A 19,813-nucleotide genomic window follows, 5' to 3' on the forward strand; every position below is an offset into this window, starting at 1 on the left:
TTATTTCACACGGCATTATATGGAAAGTCTCACTTACCCAGTAGACATCAGTTTGTGGCATGTAGTGCTGCAAATTCACATGCTTTTCATAAGTCCGCCATCTAGTGCTGGGCTCTGAGTGTTACAAGTTGTTTTTCTTCGAAGAAGCTTTTTCGAGGCACGAGTTCGAGTGACTCCTCCTCCATACAATGTATATGCATATTTATATAAAGAAATTACTACAACGGCTACAGGCGTCCGGGGAGGAGGGCGGGGCATGTGAAGCTGCAGGTCTACATGACACAAATAGATGTCTACTGGGTAAGTGACATTTTCCATTCAATGGCATGTGTAGCTGCAGATACACATGCTTTGCATAGACTCAAAAGCAGTCCCCTCCTAAAGTAAGCAGTGGCTACCCTGTGGGAATTGGAGTATCTTGAAATAGTGTCTTAAGCCCTGCTTGACCAACATTTGCTTGTTGGAGAGATAAAACATCCACAGTAGTGTTTAGTAAATGAGTGTGGTGTGGACCATGTGGCTGCTTTGCATATGTCTGCCACTGGTATATTTCCTAAGAATGCCATTAAAGCTCCTTTCTTCTAGTAGAATGTGCTTTAGAAGTTACTAATAGCTGTCTTTTAGCTTTAAGGTAGCAAGTTTGAATACACTTTACTATCCATCTAGCTAATCCCAGTTTTGAATTAGGATTACCTTTATGAGGTTGTTGGAAAGACACAAAAAGTTGTTTAGATTTTCAGAAATCTTTTGTTCTATCTATGTAATACATGAGAGCTCTTTTTGACATCAAGAGTGCAAAGAGCTCTTTCAGCAAATTAATCTGGCTGTGGAAAGAAGACTGGCAATGTGAAATGGTGAAACCACATTGGGTAGCAATTTTGGGTTTGTCCTAAGTACTATTTTATTTTCGTGAATTTGGAAGATGGTAAGATTCCAGGCAGGAGCTGGTAGAACTCTAGCTGGACTAACTCTTTTAAGGCCTTCCATAAAAGCTTTTAAGACAGGAATTCTAAACAAAGAGGTATGCTGTCTGTTTTGGAGGTAAGCTGATATTGCAGGTAAATGAATTTTAATAGATGCGTTTGCAAGATTTGCTTTTTGTAAGTAAAGCAGTTAACAGGCAATATCCTGTACTGATGCTTTCAGTGGATCAATAATTTTGGGTTGGCAGTAATATACAAAATGTTTCCATTTACCTGCATAGCACTGTCTGGTTGTAGGTTTGCGTGCTTCCCTTAGAATATCTATACATTCTAATGGAAGCTGTAGATATCTAAACTCTATGACCTCTGGAGCCTAATCACCAGGTTGAGCATAATGGGATTGGGATGCCTGATTTGACCCTTGTTTATGAGTGAATAGGTCTTGTCTGTTTGGGAGCTTGTGATGAGTACTACAGATAGATCCAATTGTGTTGTGTACCAGTGTTGATGCATCCACATGGGAGCTAGGAGTATCATTGTGAGGGGGGTGTGATGGATCTTGTTGACCAGAAACAGAATTAGTGGGAGAGGGGGGAAAAGCGTAAGCAAATATCCCTGACCAATTGATCCACTTTAGCATTGCCCTTGGATCGAGGGTATGGATACCTGGATGCGAAGTTTAGGCATTTCGCGTTTTTTCGCTTGTTGCGAAGAGGTCTATGTCTGGTGTTCCTCACATGCGAAAGTACTGTTGAATCACTTGCGGATGAATCTCCCATTGGTGTATTTGTTGCTGCGTCCTGCTTAAGAGGTCCGCTAGTTGGTTGTGTATCCCTGGGATATACTCTGCTAGTAGTTGAATGTGATTGTGAATTGCCCACTTCCAAATTGTTTATGCTAGAATAGACAATTGAGATGAGCCCCCCACTGTTTTGCAGATAATACATTGTTGTCATATCGTCTGTCCTTATCAATACTGTTTTGTGTGTGATCAGTAGTTGGAATGCTTTGAGTGCTAGGAACACTGTTAGCAATTCCAAGTGATATATGTGGTAAGTATGTTGAATTAATTCCCATTCTCCTTGTATAGTAAGATTGTTGAGATGGGCTCCCTAACCGGTCATTGATGCATCAGTGGAGATTATGGTCTGTGGCACAGGAACCTGAAATGGCCCCCCCTTTTGATAAGGTGCTGTGATTCCACCATTGCAGAGAGTTGTAAGTTTGGTGGTCCAACAACAGTAGATCATGAAGTTGACCCTGTGCCTGAGACCATTGTTGTGAAAGACACTTATGTAGGGGTCTCATGTTTAGACGTGCATTAGGTACTAATGCTATGCACAATGCCATCTTTCCCAACAGTTTCATGATAACCTTACTGTGTAAGTTAGATTGTATTGTATCTGAGATATGAGATTGTGGAATGCTTGAATTCCCTGTGGATTTGGGTACGCTAAAGCTGACTGAGTGTTCAGAATTGCTCCAAGATACGGTTGTATTTGTGCTGGATGCAGATGAGATTTTTGGTAGTTGATTGTGAACCCCAGAGTGTGTAGGGTATTGATTGTGTATTGTGTGTGCTGTTGACAGGTTTGAATGGTGCTGGCTTTTATGAGCCAGTCATCCAGATAGAGAAAGACATGTATATCTTGCATTCTGAGGCATGCTCCAACTACTGCTAAGCATTTGGTGAATACCCTTGGTGCTGTTGTTACTCAAAAGGGTAGCACTTTGAACTGGTAATGCTTGCCTGCTATTACAAATCTTAGGTATTTGCAATGTGCTGGATGTATGGGAATGTGGAAGTAAGCATCTTTTAAATCTAATGCTGTCATGTAGTCCTGTTTTTGTAGTAGCGGAATGACACCATGAAGAGTAACCTTGTGGAAATGCTCTGAGAGGATGTACTGATTAAGAGGTCCAAGATCTAGAATTGGTCTGAGAGTGCCATCCTTTTTTGGTATAAGGAAGCATAGAGAATAAACTCCTGCCCCTTGTTGAGGTATAGGTACCATCTCTATTGCACCTTTGAGTAGAAAGGATTGTACTTCTTGTTTTAACAAACTGATGCGTTATAGAGAACGCTTGTGTGAGTGAGGGGGGGGGGATGTTTGGTGGAGTAGAGATGAGTTCTAGGCAATAACCATTGTGGATAATTGACAGAACCCATTGATTTGATGTAATGTTGTGCCATTGTTGGTAGGTATTTTCCAGTCTTCCTCACTGAGGAAATGTATACTGTGTGGGGATGTGTAGAGAGTCACTCTTTGGAGGAGGTTGAGGCATCTCCTGTGGCGGTGGATTTACCTCTACTTCTAAAGTTGTTTCATTTGTAGGATCCTGTGAAAGACCCTGTGGTGTAATATTGTTGTCCCTGCTTTTGTTGGGATGTAGAGGGCTCTGATATTGATGGTTTAAAACCACCGCTGAACTGGGGTTTACGAAAAGTACCCCGAGCAGGTATAGTATAAAGGGCACCCATAGCCTTAGCTGTCTCAGTCTTTTTTCTATAGTCGTATCCACCTTTGGGCCAAATAAATGCAGTTTATCAAAAATCATACTGAGTATTGCCTGTTGTATCTCCTGTTAGAACCCTGAAACCACGCATGCCTTCTGATGACCAGACCAGTGTTAATACCCCTTGCTGCGATGTCTGTCGCATCTAGGGCGGATCTAGTCTGGTTGTTGGAGTTAGCCTTTTTCTTGGTACGGTGTGCAGACCAGCTACTTTTTCCGTTCTGGAGAAGCTGAATTTCTTCCTTCTTCTACCAACTGGCTATTGGCTTTCTGAGGAGAATGGAGAAGCAGAAAGCAAAGGAGAATGTGGTGGTGAAGACTGATGTACTGCCTTTGGTTTCTACTTGTGCTTGATTATTTTTGCAGGTGAAGGCCCAGCTTCTAAAGTCTCTTGGAAAGTTAATTTCCGTTTAGTTGTAGGTAGAAGGAGAAGCAATAATCCTTCCAGTATCTTTAGGGATTTGGATTGTGCGCTGTTTATCATCCATCACTTCAAGTATGGGCCTTATCTCTGAAGATTCCTCTGGAGTTGGAGCGTATTTCTTTCTCACAAGTTTCAGCTCAGAAAGTTTGGAGACGGAATGTTTTAATCGGGCCGAGAAAGTAAGCTCCGAAATAGATGGTAGCTTTTCCGGCTCTGAAATGGATGTTGGGTGTTTTGACTCTGAGGTGAAAGATGGATGTTTCGGCTCCGCAGTGGAATTTTCCACTCTTCGAGTCGATCCCGAAACAGGTGTGGAACACTGTTCGGTCGACGCCAAATGCACTTAGGTCTTTTCGGTGCCGAACCAGAGGGTTAGTTATTGGGATGTATCTTTCGGGTCCGACCATGGCCGGTAAGCAGTGGTAGACCCAAGACCAGTGCCGATGCCTTTTTTAGATGTGTTTTGGTGATGGGAAGGGGCTGAGGTACTCACGTACTGCACCGCTGGAATCACTTGGCTGTCCCCATCGGAGTCTCAGTCGGAATCAGAATCTGCGATGGAGACTGCAGTCTGAGCTTGTTCCTCTCCAAAAATGTTCTGACGACTTGGATGCCATCTCTAACCGATGCAGCTTTCTTGGAATGGAAGGATCGACATGCCTCAAAGGTTTCCTCTTTGTGATCGGGAGAGAGGTAGAGGTTGCACACTGAGTGTTGGTCGGTGCATGGAAACTTGGCGTGGCACCGAGGGAAAAAGCGAAACAGAGTCTGATCCATCAGCCTGTGTCAAAGTAGGCCAGAAAAGGGCGCGGTCGCCCGAAAGGGCGTTTAATTGACCCAGACGATACAATCAGATCGAATATAGTCAGAAAAAGCGTTCAAAAAACGATACAGACGTTTAGAGAAAGAATACAAAAGTTCACATAGTACCAAACCAAGATCTACAGGAGTGAGAGGAAACATGTCCGAACACGACGACGGAAAGAAAACAATCCAACAAAGGACTAAAAGCCCAAGTGCACTATCACCGAGAGGAGGAGTCACTCGATCTCATGACTTGAAAAAGCTTCTTAGAAGAAAAACAACTTGTAGCACTCCGAGCCCACAGTGAAGGCATTTTTTGATTTGCAAATAAGTTTCCTAAAAGTAATCATTCACTTTAGCTTCTTCATGGAATGTTTTATCCTAGTCTGTCAAGCGAGGCAGAGAAAAAAGGGGATCTGATCCAAATGTTATATTTTCTATGTAAATTCAAATGCTCTTAGATTCAGAAAAACTGCCAAATGGAATTACATTACATTTTGCAAAAACTTAGAAGTTAACTAGCAAGCCGGAGTTTTGTAATTTGGTGTAAATCTATTCAGCTATTTTTGAGAAATTAGCATCTAAAAAGGGACTTCAGTAGAGCATGAAGGGGTTATCCCTCAGAAAAATGTAGGTATATCTGGACAATTGGTTACACTGTACTTACAAATTGAAAACAAAGCAATTCTGATTGGTTGAGGTCATTTTCATTACCACAGTAGCAGTGACCACAACACAAAAGAAAATGTAGTTGCCATTACAGGTTATAGGGCCCTGGATCATGTGAAGGGGCAGGGTGGTGTTAAAGAAGGAAAGTGTTACTTACCCAGCAAGCATCTGTTTGTGGCATGTAGTGCTGTAGATTCACATGCTCTGCATACTCCTGGCATCTAGTTTTGGGTCTGGAGTGTTGCAAGTTGTTTTTCCTTGATGAAGCATTTTTGAGCCACAGGATGGAGTGGCGACTCCACCTTAGTGATACTGCGCATGGGCATAGAGTCCTTTTTTAGATTGTTTTCCCACAGGCGGGTGAGAAAAAGAGTACAGAAGTGTCAGGAAAACTATTGCCAGTGTTGTTAAGTTCTTCCCTCAGCAAAAACGATTCCCCTTTTCCCTGTACTCACGTTGGTTGCAGCGGCGTCCTCACTCCTGGTGGCTCTTGCGGAGGCTGTTCTTAGAACTAGCTTCTTAAGGTTTAACTGCCACTCAAGATGGTGGCGTCAAATCTTTGTGAGGTCTGCGCTCTAGTGTTTCTACCTTAGTCTTGCGCTGAAGCTTCCATCCAGCTGTTTCTCTCTGGGAGCTGTGCACTTCAACAGTCATCCTGAGGAGAATGAGCAATGTTCCTGAGGTGCTTCATTTCTTAGAGAATTCTTCCAGTTTTGAGTAATTAATTATTTTTCTTGTTACAGTGTGCACACCAGCTTCTTTTTCCCTTCTGGAGAAGCTGAATTTCTTCCTTCTTCGAACAACTGGCTATCGGCTTTCTGAGGAGAAATCGTTTTGGCTTAACAGAACTTCAAGCAACTGCAGTAAGGAATCCTTTTGTATGATTTCCAGACTTGCCAATATATATATGTACATATATATTCAAAAACTCTTCACCTTGCAGACTTGCCAGTCTTAGAGACAAACCTCAGTGCTCAGACTAATTCCTAGAGCCTGTCATTGAGAAAACTGAACCTTGAGAAGGAGTTTTCGTTTCCCGTAAAAGACATTAGTAGATTGTATATTTGTGAACCTTTGAACTGTTCTCCAGTGAACCTTGGATACCTCTGACTCCGGGAGATAAGAAGATATTAAGTTAACATTGTTCTCTTAGAGAGAGGCTAGTCTCTCAAAAGATCCAGGTTAGTAGAACGATAGAATTGGGTGAATGTGAATGGCTGAACAGTTGAATGCGCAGTAGGAATGTACTTATCTATGCTCTTATCACCCAACTGCAGGTCCTTCCTTTAAAGAAATCCCAATAAGAAGAAAGGTGCACTTTACAGAAGCACACAATGAATATCCTATCTTCAAGTGGGAAACACAGGCTGGAACTGGATCTGGAGGTGGTCCCTCTTTTTCTATTCCCATTCCCCTCTCCCCCTAGCAGATGCAGGGTTCAGATCATCAGTAAAGTCTGAGAATGCATCTGTTGGAGGGAGTTGGGTAAAATGCATCTGCTCCTGTGGAGGTTTGATTTAATGGGTAATCTTCTTACAAGAAGTACAGAGAAAGAGAAATATGTACAAATATAAATATCCGAGGAGGAGGCAGGGTGCATGTGAATCTACAGCACTACATGCTAGGAACAGATGCTTAATGGGTAAGTAACATTTTCCGTTCAATGGCATATGTGGCTGTAGATACACATGCTCTGCATAGACTAAAGCAGTCCCTCCATGAAAGCAGTGGCTAGCCTGTGGGATGTGCAGTTGTTTGAAAAAGTGTTCTTAGCACTGCTTGTTCTACATTGGCTTGTTAGTACATCTACACAATAATGCTTTGTGAATTCATGTGATGTAGATAAGTAGCTGCTTTGCAAATGTCAGCTAAAGGTATGTTTCCTAAGAAGGCAATTGTGGCTCCTTTCCTCCTAGTAGAATGTGCTCTAGGCGTCACAGGCAACTGTCTTTTTGCCTTTGCATAGCAGATTTGTAAACATTTATCTATCCATCTAGCTATGCTGTTTTGGAATATTGGACAACCTTTATGAGGTAGAGAAAAAGTTACAAAAAGCTGCTTAAGTTTTCTAAAGTATTTAGTCCTATCAATGTAGTACTTTTTGATATTTGGTCCTATCAATGGAGTGCTCATTTGACATCTAGAGTCTGGAGAGCTCTTTCTGCAATGGGGTCAGGTTGTGGAAAAAAGACTGGTATTTCGAAGGATTGATTGATTGATAAGGGGTAGGAATTTTGGATTTGTACAAAGAACCACCTTGTCTCTGTATTTGGAAGAAAGGTTCTTCAACGTTAAGGCCTGGAGCTTACTAACACTTCTGAGTGATGTAACAGTGACTAAGAATGCTACTTTCCAGGAAAGGATCTGAATAGGACTTGAATGAAGTGGCTCAAAAGGAGGACCCATGAGCCTAGTAAGTACAATATTAGGGTTCCAGGATGGTGCTGGAGGTACCTCGGGTGGAATAACTTTTAAGACCTTTTATGAAGGCTAACTGGGATTTTAAACAAGGAAATATGTTGTCTGTTATGTAAATATGAAGCTATCACTACAAGGTTTAGGCGAACAGAAGTGTAATCTAAATTTGCTTTCTATTAATGAAGCAAAAAACAAACAATGTCCCGGACAGTAGCTTTAATGGGGTTAATATGTTTGGTTTGGTAGTAACACACAACGTTTCCATTTTCCTGTATAACATGCTCTTGTTGTGAGAATGGCCATACATTCCTGAAGCAACCCTATATAACTAAACTCTGTGACCTCAAGAGCCATATCGCAAGGTTGAGTGACTTGGGGTCTGGATGTCTGATCGGTCTTTGATCCTGTGTGAGAAGGTCTGGCCTGTTGGGGAGCTTCTCGTGAGGAACCAGAGGTCCAGATGTGTAGGGAACCATGGCTGACATGCCCAAGTGGGAGCTACTAGGATCATGGTGAGTGATGTCTGTCTGATTTTCCGCACTAGAAATGTAATGAGAGGGAGAGGTGGAAAAACATAAGCAAATATCCCTGACCATTTCACCCATGGGGCATTGCCCTTGAATAGAGGGTATGGGTACCTGGATGCGAAACTTGGTCATTTTGAGCTTTGTGCTGTGGAGAAAAGGTCCATTTGAGGATCTCCCCACTTTTGGAAATATTTCTGAAAGACTTGTGGGTGATGTTCCTATTTGTGGACTTGTTGATGCATCCTGTTGAGCAGGAATGCAAAGTTGTCTGTTCCTGGGAGATACAATGCCACTAAGTGAATATGGTGGCGAAGAGCCCACTTACCATATTGTTTGAGCGAGTTGTGACACCTAGGATGACTGTTTCCCCATTCATGTAGATATTACATGGCTGTCATGTTGTCCATGATGACTAAGACAACCTTGTGCGACAGATGAGGAAGAAAAGCTCTCAGGGATAGAAACACTGCCTGAAGCTCCAGATAATTGATGTGCATGAACTGGTGACTGAAATCCAGAGGCCCTGGACTGTGAGGTTTTGAAGGTGAGCACCTCAACCCATCAGTGATGCATCTGTAATCAGAATGAGCTGAAGCACAGGGTCCGGAAAAGGCCGCCCTCTAAACAAGTTGGCGGCATTCCATCATTGCAGAGAACGGTGAGTACAGCGGTCTAACAACACTAGATCCTCCAGGTGACTGTGCCTGAGACCACAGGTGAGACAGACACTGCTGCAGGGTATGCATGTGGAGTCTGGCATGGGGAACAAAGGCAATACAGGACACTGTGACCTCTAACAGAAGCATGATATTCCTGACTGTGCATGTGTGGTCTTCCTGAAACTTTTGGAGGGAGAAGAGACTGAAAACTCTGAATGTGGGCCCAAGCAGGGTATGCTAACCCCAACTGTGCATTGAGAATGTCTCTCAGATAGGGCTGAATCTGAAGAGGCTGTAGATGAGATTCTCGAAAGTTGATTATGAACCCTAACGTATGCAGCAAATTTACTGTGATTTGAGAGTAACATCAACACTGCTGTAGTGTGCTTGCTTTGATGAACCAGTCACTTAATATAAGGAAACATGCATATTTCGTCTTCTGAAATGTGCAGCGAAGACCGCTAAGCACTTTGGGACTACTCTGGGAGCAGCCCTAACTTCAAAAGGCAGGATTTTGAAATGATAATGTCCTGCAATTACGAAGATTAGATATTTCCAATGTGCATGGTGGATGGGGATATGGAAGTAGGCATCTTAAGACTAAAGCCATCATAAATTTGCCTTGTTGAAGAAGGGGAATACATCTTGAAGACTACCCATTTGAAAGTGTTACGAGAGAACGCAGTGGTTTAATGGTCTGAGATCTAAAATAGGCCTGAAAGATCCATCCTCCCAGGGGATGCAAAAGTTTAGGGAGTATACTCCTGTTCCCTGTTATTGTAATGGAACAGGCTTTATGGCGCCTTTGAGAAGCAGGGACCGTAGCTCCTGTATGAAAATGATTAGATGTTTGTGGGATAACTTGTGAGAATGAGGGGTAATGTTTGGAGGTGTGGTAGTGAGCTACAGACAATAACCATGTTCGATAATGGAAAGGACCCATTGGTCAGATGTTATGTTTACCCGTTGTGTATGGAAAGTTTGAAGTTGTTCCCCTACAGGTGTGGTGTGGGGCTCAAGGAGATGTAGGTAGTCATTGTTTAGATGTTGAGGAAGAGCTACGGGTGGTAGTGCTCTTGCCTCTGCCTCAGTTGTTGCTGCCTCTATGGGTTCCTCTGAAGGAGCCTCAAGAATATGAGGTTGAGGGTTGCCTAGTTTGGGAGATAGATGGTTCTGAGGTTGTCAATGTGTAACCACCTCTAAATGAAGGGAGACAAAAATTGCCTCTATATGACTGAGACTGAAGGGCACCCATGGCTTTTGAGGTGTCAGTATCTTTTTTCAGCGTCAAGGGTGGAGGCCACTTGAGGAACAAAAAGGTCATGTTGAGCACCGCTTGTTGTACCTCTGGCTTGAAGCCAGAACATCTAATCCAGGCATGTCTTCTTAACAGTATGCTAGTGTTTATACCGCATGCAGCTGGATCTGCAGTGTTTAGGGCTCAGCGGACAGAATTAATGGAGACTGTTTGTCATTCTGTAACAATCTGCTAGGGTGATATTGGAGGAGCTCCTCCATTTCACCCCAGTGACCCGAATCATACCTTGATAAGAAGGCCTGTGAATTGGCAATGCGCCAATGGTTTGCTGCTTGTCCAGCAACTCTTGCCTGCTGCATCCAGCCTTCTGCTCTCCTTGTCTGGTGGAGAAGAGTCCTCTGTGGCCTGGCTAGTGGCTCACTTTCTAGCAGTAGTGGCCACTAATGAATCTGTTGGGACCTGAGACCTGATTTATAGTGGATCAGAAGGATCAGGTTTTTATTTTGTCCACTTCAGGGGTGATAATCCTAGAGTGGACTGGCTCCTTGAAGATGTCATCTGTATGACAAATCATACCAGGGAGCATAGGAGGGAACTGACTATCCCTATTGGTGGTAGATAAGATGTCAAACAGAAAATCCTATTCTACTGGATCCCTATGGAGCTGAACATTATGAAAGGCAGTTTACCTTGCTATGACCTGATGATAACTAGTAGAGTCCTCTTTTGGGAAGGGTCTTGCAGGATACAAATCTGGGTCCGTATTTACAAATCTGGGTCCGTATTTACCATAGCATCGGGGTCATGTGAATTCCATGGGTCTAGGTTGTGATGTGTTCCACCCAAATCTTACCCTAGAAATAAAAGTAAGCCCTGAGGTGTGAGGTCTCCTGCAGTAGGAGTGGCAGGAAAACAAGGAAGCGAAGGAGGTGGAGGAGAAGCAGGGAGCGGAGGTGGTCAAGAAGGTGGTTCAGGAGGAGGAGGAGCAGGAGGAAAAGGCTTAGGCAAAGTAGTCGTAGCCTTGTCCTCAGAGGCCTTTTTTGGAGGTGGAGAAGTGTCCAAAGCCTCTTGGAAAAATACTTTCCTCCTGAACGTGACAGGGGAGGAAGCAATAATACGCCTTAAACCTTTCTGGATATGGAGGAGGCGCTGTTTAACATCCATAGTGTTCAATATAGGCTCAAATAGAGATGGAGTAGTGGAGGATTGACTTAAGTCAATGTGCTTTGAAGGAGTTGGCTCCCATGTTTTCGGCACCAATGGTTTCGGTCAGTAACCCTTTGTTGGTACTGAGGCAGTTGTTAAGGCTCGTCGGCTCGAAGCAGAGGTGCTTGGTGCAGCAGGTTTGTTAAAAATAGCTCAGACTGAGGAACTGGAGGTCGATGCAGAAGACGATATTGTGGTCTTAGATGGTTTCGGAGCTGAAGGGCGGGGCAGCTGAAGTAGTTTTTCTAAACTGCCCATGGCTTGGTAGCAGTGGCAGTACAGTGACCTCTGTAAGGTGCTTTTTAAGTCTTTGGGTGGGCAGGAGGGGTCACAGGACTCACGAGCTGCGCTGACGTCACCTTGTGGCTCTCAATGTCCGACAGAACATCAGAGTCTTGAATAGAGAAGGCCTCCTCTTGTTCGGGCTCCTCCTGTGTGTGCTCCTCCCAAAAAATGTCCGGGTATCTTTTGGGGATTTGTGCGTCATCTCCAACCTAGGAGCTCTTCGGTCCAGAAGGGTCTTCTTTGATATAAAGGACTTGTAGGTGTCACAGGTAGGTTCTTGGTGATCGGGGAGAGGCACAGATTACACACCTGTTGATGGTTGATTGACACAGAGGACAGAAACGGAACGGCGCCTGTTCCATCAGCTCAGCATTCTCTTCGGGCCTGCGTGGAGGTAGGCCCGTAAATGGGTGTGGTTGCCCCGAAACGCGCTTGGTCAGTACTCGACCCGACGATTGGAAAGAACAAATGCAACGCCCATGCGCAATATCACCAAGGAGGAAGAGTCACTTGTTTAAGTGACTCGAAAAATGCTTCTTTGAAGAAAAAACATTTGCAACACTCCGGCCCCAACACCAGATAGCAGGATTATGCTCCTGTGCCTAGTGGCCATCTTCTGATTCTTTTGTCTGGTTAGGAGTTTACTGTTTGTTGCTTTTAGTCTGTATTTCCCCTTCCCACCTGATTGCATTGTTTCTTATTTCTGCGGAGGTGGGTCGCATGTGAATCCAGAAAATTCTTCAGGCTGCATAACTACTCCTATTGGTAACTAACCATTTCATTTTTTTCCAGCTCAATCCTTTTAAGGATTTGCATGCTGCACATTATATTATGAAGCAATATCCCTTTCATTGGGTTGGTGGGATGAAATGAGGAAGTACATTTTGTCCCACTTGTGCTTCTTCATTTGCATGTCCACACAGTAATGTTTTGCAAATGTGTGAGGAAAGGCTCATGTTGCTGCTGAGCAGACGGCACGTTTGGAAGGAACGCTAGAGTTACGTCATTCTTTCTTGTTGAGATAGCTTTGGGACATGATGGAAGTGTCTTCCCTGTGGATGAGTAGCAAATTTGTATTGTTTCCACAATTGAGCGATTGTTCTCTTTGTTACTGGAGAGCTCTTGGATGATTTCACGCAGGAGACAAACAATTGGTTTCACTCACAAAACTGTTCAGTTTCTTGCAAATAGTACATCACAGCTCTCCTTATGTCCAAAGTGTGTAGGGCTCTTTCCATTTGTGTTTGCGGGATACTGGTAGATGAATACTTTGATGTGAAAGTTGCTCACTTCCTTGGGTAAAAACTGTGTTTGCTCTGAGAACCACCTTTTCTTTGTGTATGTGCATGTATTGTTCCTATATTGTTAACTCTTGAAGTTCACTCACTCTCCGTAGTGATGTGATAGCAATTAAGAATGCTGCTTTTAGTGTGATAGATCTGTGTTGTGCATGGGCTCAAAAGGTTTTGTCATCAATTCTATTAGTACTGTGTTCAGGCTCCACATAGGTGCTGATGTTGTTCTTTGGGAGGGGGCCATTCTCTTTGAACCCTCTAAGAAACTTTTCACGATTGGTAAGATTAAGAAGTTGTTACATGATGTGCCTCTGGTATATGCTACTATGGATTGAATTGAAGAAGGGGAATTTGGAGGATTAATGGTCCAGTGTATGCCCTCACACGGATACTATAATATACTGAAATACACTGTTCCAAAAAGTGCCAGAAAGGGTGCAACTGGGGTCCTAATAATTAGGAGCAAGAGTCCTCACACACCCTATTGGGTGTCATGCTTCATCATCGGACATGCTCCTCGTCAGACGGGCGCTGCAATGTCTGACGGGCTCCCTCTGTCGGGGGGCTCTTTGCCGGAGATCTTGTCTCGCTGATGCCACACACCCACTTTTGTCCGATGATGAAGCATGACACCCAATAGGGTGTGTGAGGACTCTTGCTCCTAATTATTAGGACCCCAGTTTCACCCTTTCTTGCACTTTTTGGAACAGTGTATTTCAGTATATTATAGTATGCTACTATGGATGCCAGATGTATGGGAAGGGTTGAAAAGTTTATCCCACTGTTCAGTAGGTGAGTGAGTTATGTTAGTACAGTTTCCTGTCTTGTTCTTGTTTCCATTGTTTTGTTTCTTGTGCAAAAGTGGAGATACCTTCCCCATTTCGCTGCATAGTATTGTATTGTAGTGGGCTTTCTTGCCTTCTTTATTATTTCCATAGTTCTAGGCAGTAGATGTAGGTGTCCAAACTCTATGTATTCAGGCCCCAAAATGCTAGGGTTCATTAGGAACAAGGTGGGATTCCCCGCTGTGTTCATGCTGGCGGTCTAAACATTGTGGGATGCATCTATTGTGATGCAAACAGTTGGAGTTGGTTTTCTGAATGGTCTCCCTAAGGTTATGTTTTTTCATGTCCATCATCGAATATAATTTTGTATCTTTACTGTTACAACCACTAGATCCACCCAACTCCCAGTGGCCTGTGAATAACTGTTGCAAAACCATTCCTGGATTGGGCACATATGCAGTCTTGCATGTGATATCAGCGGAATGTATTATGCCATCATGCCCATTAGTTTCATGACTGTCCTCAGTGTCAGGGACTGCCCCATCTGGTACGGGTGAGCTCGCTCTACCTTCGCTTTTACCTTCTTCTGAGTCGGGTATGCCTGTGCTGTTTTGGAGTCTATTGTCACCCCTAGGAAAACCTTTTCTTGTTCCGGTTGTGGATACGACTTCTTGTGGATTGTGGAAACCCCTAGATGTTCTAAAGTTGGGCTCACAGTTTGAATGTCCCTTTGGTATTTTTTTTTTGTCTTCCCTTTCACCAGCCACTCATATAAGCATGGGTAAACATGTATTCCCTTCCATCTCAGGAAGGCTTCAACCGTTGCAAAGCATTTTGTACAGACCCTTGGTGCTGACTTTATACAGAACTGTAAGACTGTGAATTGGTAGTGCACTTTCTGGAATACGAAGTGCAGGTATCTTTTGTGTGCTTGATTCATGGGTATGTGCAGATAGGCATCCTTCAGATCTAATGTTGCCATATAGTCCCCTTTTTGTAGGAGTGGGATTACAACCTGAAATGTTGTGATTTTGAAATGTGTGCGGATAAACGATGGCCAGAATTGTTCTTAGGGTGAGGTCTTGCTTTGGAACCAGGAAGTATGGTGAGTGGTTGCATTTGTTTTGTTCCTTTACCTTTTCTTTTGCTTGTTTTTGTAGAAGTTCTTTGAATTCTTTCCTGAGGTGTACAAGTTCCACATTTTGATATCTTTTTGATTTTAGGAAAATTGGTGGTGTTTTTTTGATCAGTTCTATGGAGTATCCATGACGTGTCACATTGAAAATCCAATTCTTTGTGGTGATTTCTGCCCACTGCCCTGGGATAGTTCCTATTATGCTTTCCACTGGTGTTTTGTGCGGGCCTGTTTCGGTTGTTAAGTCATATATTGGTAGCTCCTCCACATCAGGGCATTGGTCCTCTTTCTCTTCCTCTTGCCCGAAAGGACTGCCTTGCAGGATGTTGTAACTGTTGGTATGTGGTATGCTGTGCGGCTTGTTGCAAGCTGGTTAGGGCTGCTTGTTGTTATTGAAATGATGGGAAGGGTCCTCTTCCTGTGGGTCTTCCGAGTGTGCTTTCATCCCTCCTGAATTTTAATTGTCTTTATATAGTGCTTACTACCCCTGATGAGGTGTTGAAGTGATTTTTGACGAGCAGCACGCTACTCTGGAACCCAAAAGGATTAGTGGTTGATTAGTATAGGGAAATATGAGTACAGTATTAGTATAGGGAGATATGAGTTAATTTGAGCGGAGGACATGCGAGTCTGTTAGTTGGTTTGAGTAGAGAAATGGAGGGATAGAGGAGGGAAAAAATCCAGAAAAGTTACGCGGGAGATCATAGTAGTGAGATGAGGTTTGAGATGAGTAAAGGAGAGGTGGAGGATGGAAAACTCTGTAGAAAGGGATTAGGGAGATCATAGTATTAGGCAAGTACACTCGTTTTCACCAGAATGACGAGGTTGTGATCTATGCCACCTCTCAATAAGCATTGATGCAATGATTTGAGCACAGAAAACACATAACTGTATGGAGTGGTCAGTAATAGGATACCACAACTAACATACTGTAACTACCATATACACCAATATTAGGCTACTGTCTATAGAGATCAAAATTCAGTCCCTTTGCATGATCCACAGGATTGCAGAGATATCATGTTATCCTTTAAAGGTAACTTTGGTGGAATGAAAGGCGTGTGCAAGTTTACACTGGTTATTCTGTAACAAGAGCTACTAGCTACCATGAACATGTGTTGTGCTAAACCGCATTCTACTCTGTAGAACAGTGATTTGGAGAGGCATTTAACAACACCCAAACTCAACAAGAGGCAGCATGTAGGGGCCTAAAGTAATGAGGAAGAAGGAAAACAACCAAATACACTAAATTCAGGAACAGGATAAATGATCAGCTCTGTGTTAAGGTGACATGATCTGGGGCCGGGTGTTATAACTAAGGGTACGGAAATTCGGAGTATGGAGCGACGCCATGGTGTCCAACTGGAGGCTGCATGCTGTGCATGGAGGGATAGCTAGCATTGGCTTAGTCAACTCTACACTTCAGCTGATGGGGTGGTTTAGGAAACTATGTGCATTAGTGCCTCCCCTATAAAGGGTTTGTTGATGATGGAGGCTTGAACTTACTGGCTTGAACCCTGATATTCTGAGACTTTACGTTGAGTCTGTGCTCATCTGCCTGTTTGCAGTGTCTGCTGTGACAAGGTCCACTTCAGGAATGTGTTGGCAATGTTCTTGCCTTTTGTATTATTGCCATGGCTCTCTTTTTGTCCTCTTTAGGAAATTACTTCATGAGTACTGCAATTTCATCTCATTGCTGGTGACCATATCTGTTTAACAGTGCACTGGGATTAGCAATTCGCCTCTCTCTCCATCTTTCTTCCCACCACGTTGAGCCGTTTTCTAGTGGGCGGCTGTTGAGGTACGTGCATTGCTTCTTCTAGCGGAAGCAATAATGATGGAGTCTGCTGGTGTTTTCTCCTGGATGTATTTGGGGTCTTTAGTTGAGGGCTTGTACTTCTTTTCCATTTGTGGGGGTAACCGCTTTGGCTGTAGCTGGTTCCTTAAAGGCCTCTTTGCCCTGATCCGATATGCTGGGTAGCATTGGAAGGTATAGTTTCACCTTATTGGCAGGCATCACCTTATTGGCAGGCATTAATGTTTCGAGGTGAAAACAGGAATCTCCTTTCTCCTTCTCCAATGGAACCCCACATGTGTCTGCAAGCCCTTGTTACCAGACTAATGTTCACTGTGCGGTCGTCAGACGGTGATGGCCTTCAGGGGTAGGTGTCTACCTCTCCTTCTGGAGATTCTTTGTCAGGCCTCGATTTATGACTACTCATTGAAACCCTCCTGTTACTTCTTCACCTTCTTTCACTCGCGGCTGACCTTCGATCAGCATTTTCTTTGATGTCAAGGCTGCCTTGTGAGGCTTTTTCTCCAAGGTTTAATTAAGTCTCTGAACCTTTTAACAGTTTATTCAGCTTTAGAGATTTTCTTTCGCCATCCTTTGCTGCCTTCTTCTCCACTTGTCTCCTCTCAACGTCTGCTTTGAGGATTTCGACGTCCGATCCTCTGTGGGCTCTCTCTGCCACTTCGACATTCTCCTCTTTGCCGCTGGACAGTCCCAGATATTTAATTGACATCTGTGTCTTCTGGCTGCTGGATATGGTGGTATAGTGTTCCAGTCTTTGTTTTCGGGTTACCTTCAGGGTCTTTGGTACGAACGAGGAGCAGGCCTCGCAGTCCTCGTTCCTGTGATCTTTTGGAAGACAGAGGTGGGTTTTTTTGTAGGGTCTCACTGCAGAAACTTGTGGGGGGCACAATTTAAAGGTTTTTTTGACCCCATGACCCCTACCTTGCCTTATTCTTTGACTATCTGATGACCCTGGAGGGAAGAGTGAAGGGTCCCCTTCACTCTTGTCTTCTCCTTCATCTAGACTTGGTGTTTTTCCTTGAATCAACACATTTTTCCCAAAAGTGTTTTTGAGCTTCTCTGTTGCTTCCAGTCTCAATGGCAGAAAAAACAAATCTGAGGCTACTATGCACAGGAACATCCGGGGGCACAGTCTGACTTCACGCAGGGGAGGAACATACCACCAAATTGTGGTCGACAATGCCCACAAAAAAAGAAGGAAAAAAAAAAAAGAGAAAGGAAAGAAAGACAATTCCGGACCCAAGCAGTAGATGGCGGAATAATGCACCAGATGTGACTCCAGAAAAAGATTAAAGCTGCAAAACAGTACGTACTTGTAATAATCCGTTTGCAACTTGTAGTGCTGTAATCAAATGCCGTGCACACTCCTTCCACCTAGTGTTGGGCCTCTGATTACTATGATTTATTTATATTCAAAGAATGAGTTTTGGTTTCGAGGTGATGTGAAGTATCTGTCCTGAAGCCAATAATGCACCTTGACACAAAAATCATCTCCAATTGCTTTTTTTTGCCATTCAGCTCATACCTGCCTTATACGATCTGTCAATGTTTCAATCGAAAATAAAAACATTTTGAGGCTGAACAACCAGAGAAGAAGAATATGTAGCAAAGAAAAGATACACCACACTGACTGCCCAGACATGCGTCGAGTCAAACACCCAAAGGCAGGCCATTTAAGTATGGTTTGTTTAGAGGTTTATGGACGGGAGGGGACAGGTTAAGAATACTCAGTTTTAGTTTTACCCCTCGATCCAGAAACATGTAGGTGTTACATTCAGTATCTTTTGTTTAGCCTGAAAGGAGAGAGTTTGGAGGAAACTGCTGTAATAATAAGTTGCCCGGAGACAACTGTTTAATCTTTCTAAATGTTAAAAGGATTTGAAAAGAAAAAAAAAAATCAAATGACAAAATAATAATGACCTAGAAGGACAGGGAAACTAGCTTCTCAGAGTACTGACTACATTCTGACACCCTTTTATAACAGAGTTTATCCATGTACTTCCCTTCTTTTGAGGAACTTATGTGCTTAAGAGACTACTATGGAAACCATCTCATGGATGAGGAGAGTATCTTATCATCTGAGACGAGGGCACAGCTCCCACAATTATATTGTCCCATGTCAGAAGTCTATCGTAGCCTCAGGTGTTAAGTACTGCTAAATCCTCTATCTAGGTCGATGGGCATCTCTGGTCTGGATGTTCTGAAGATGTTCACCATTTTTGGCAGGCTACACATGAGGTTAAACAGCCATGCTACTGCTCCAAGACTGTAATCTTATAGGGCATACAATCAAACTACATTATCTTTTCAATCCTGCAAAGACAGAGTTTCGACATCTGATTTGAATGGCCAACATTTTTGTTTCTTGACAGAACACTTCAAATTGGACACCACACTATCCTCTGCATAGATAGAATGTCCAGGACTTTTGCATAATAATTTAGTACACATGTGAACTCTGTAGCACAAAAAATCCAGACCTATTGACCGGGAAAAATAAGCTGTGGGCACAAAGGGCAAACATTTGTGAAAGTGGAACCCAGTGGTGCAAATACTGCCCTTCGAATATCTCAAGGCATGTGGCAGTGTTAGAAGGGAGCCGGTCCAGAAAAACCTTCTGCGATGATGCAGAACCTTTGAGTTCTTGCTTTTCTTTATCCTTTTTAGATCTAGAAATGTATGCATTTTAGAGACCTTAAGATTGCTGCTCCCTACGGACAGACAGTATTTTTGTAGTATAGGAAGTTTATGTTTGTGTCTCAATTTAACTGATGCTCTTTAATTCTGGAAAGGTGACATTAGGACATCAAGAGTGTTTGGATTAAGATGAAACCTCAGGATCACGTCTGAGGCCATGTGGGCACTTCTCAGGTTTAGGCGATGTGAGTACTTCTCATGTTGAGCTCTGGTGCTAGGACAAATTAGAATATGAAAGAAATTTCACACTGTGAAGTGTCATGTTGAGATGACACTTCAGGACGGCTACCAAGTCAATGTGGACACCTTCAGGTTAACCTCTGGAATTAGGAGAGACTGGTTTATGTTAGTGGAATTTCACAATGTGAGGTGTCAGGTTGTAGTGACACCTCAAG

General features: G+C 43.3%; 1 protein-coding gene across 1 annotated transcript in view; it reads right to left on the reverse strand.

Moving 5' to 3' along the window:
* NPLOC4 (NPL4 homolog, ubiquitin recognition factor) overlaps positions 1–19,813 on the reverse strand; it is a 340,333-nt gene that overhangs the window by 39,768 nt on the left and 280,752 nt on the right. The window lies entirely within an intron of this gene.

Source organism: Pleurodeles waltl, chromosome 7 (genome assembly GCF_031143425.1).
Source record: "Pleurodeles waltl isolate 20211129_DDA chromosome 7, aPleWal1.hap1.20221129, whole genome shotgun sequence".
NCBI lineage: Eukaryota > Metazoa > Chordata > Amphibia > Caudata > Salamandridae > Pleurodeles > Pleurodeles waltl.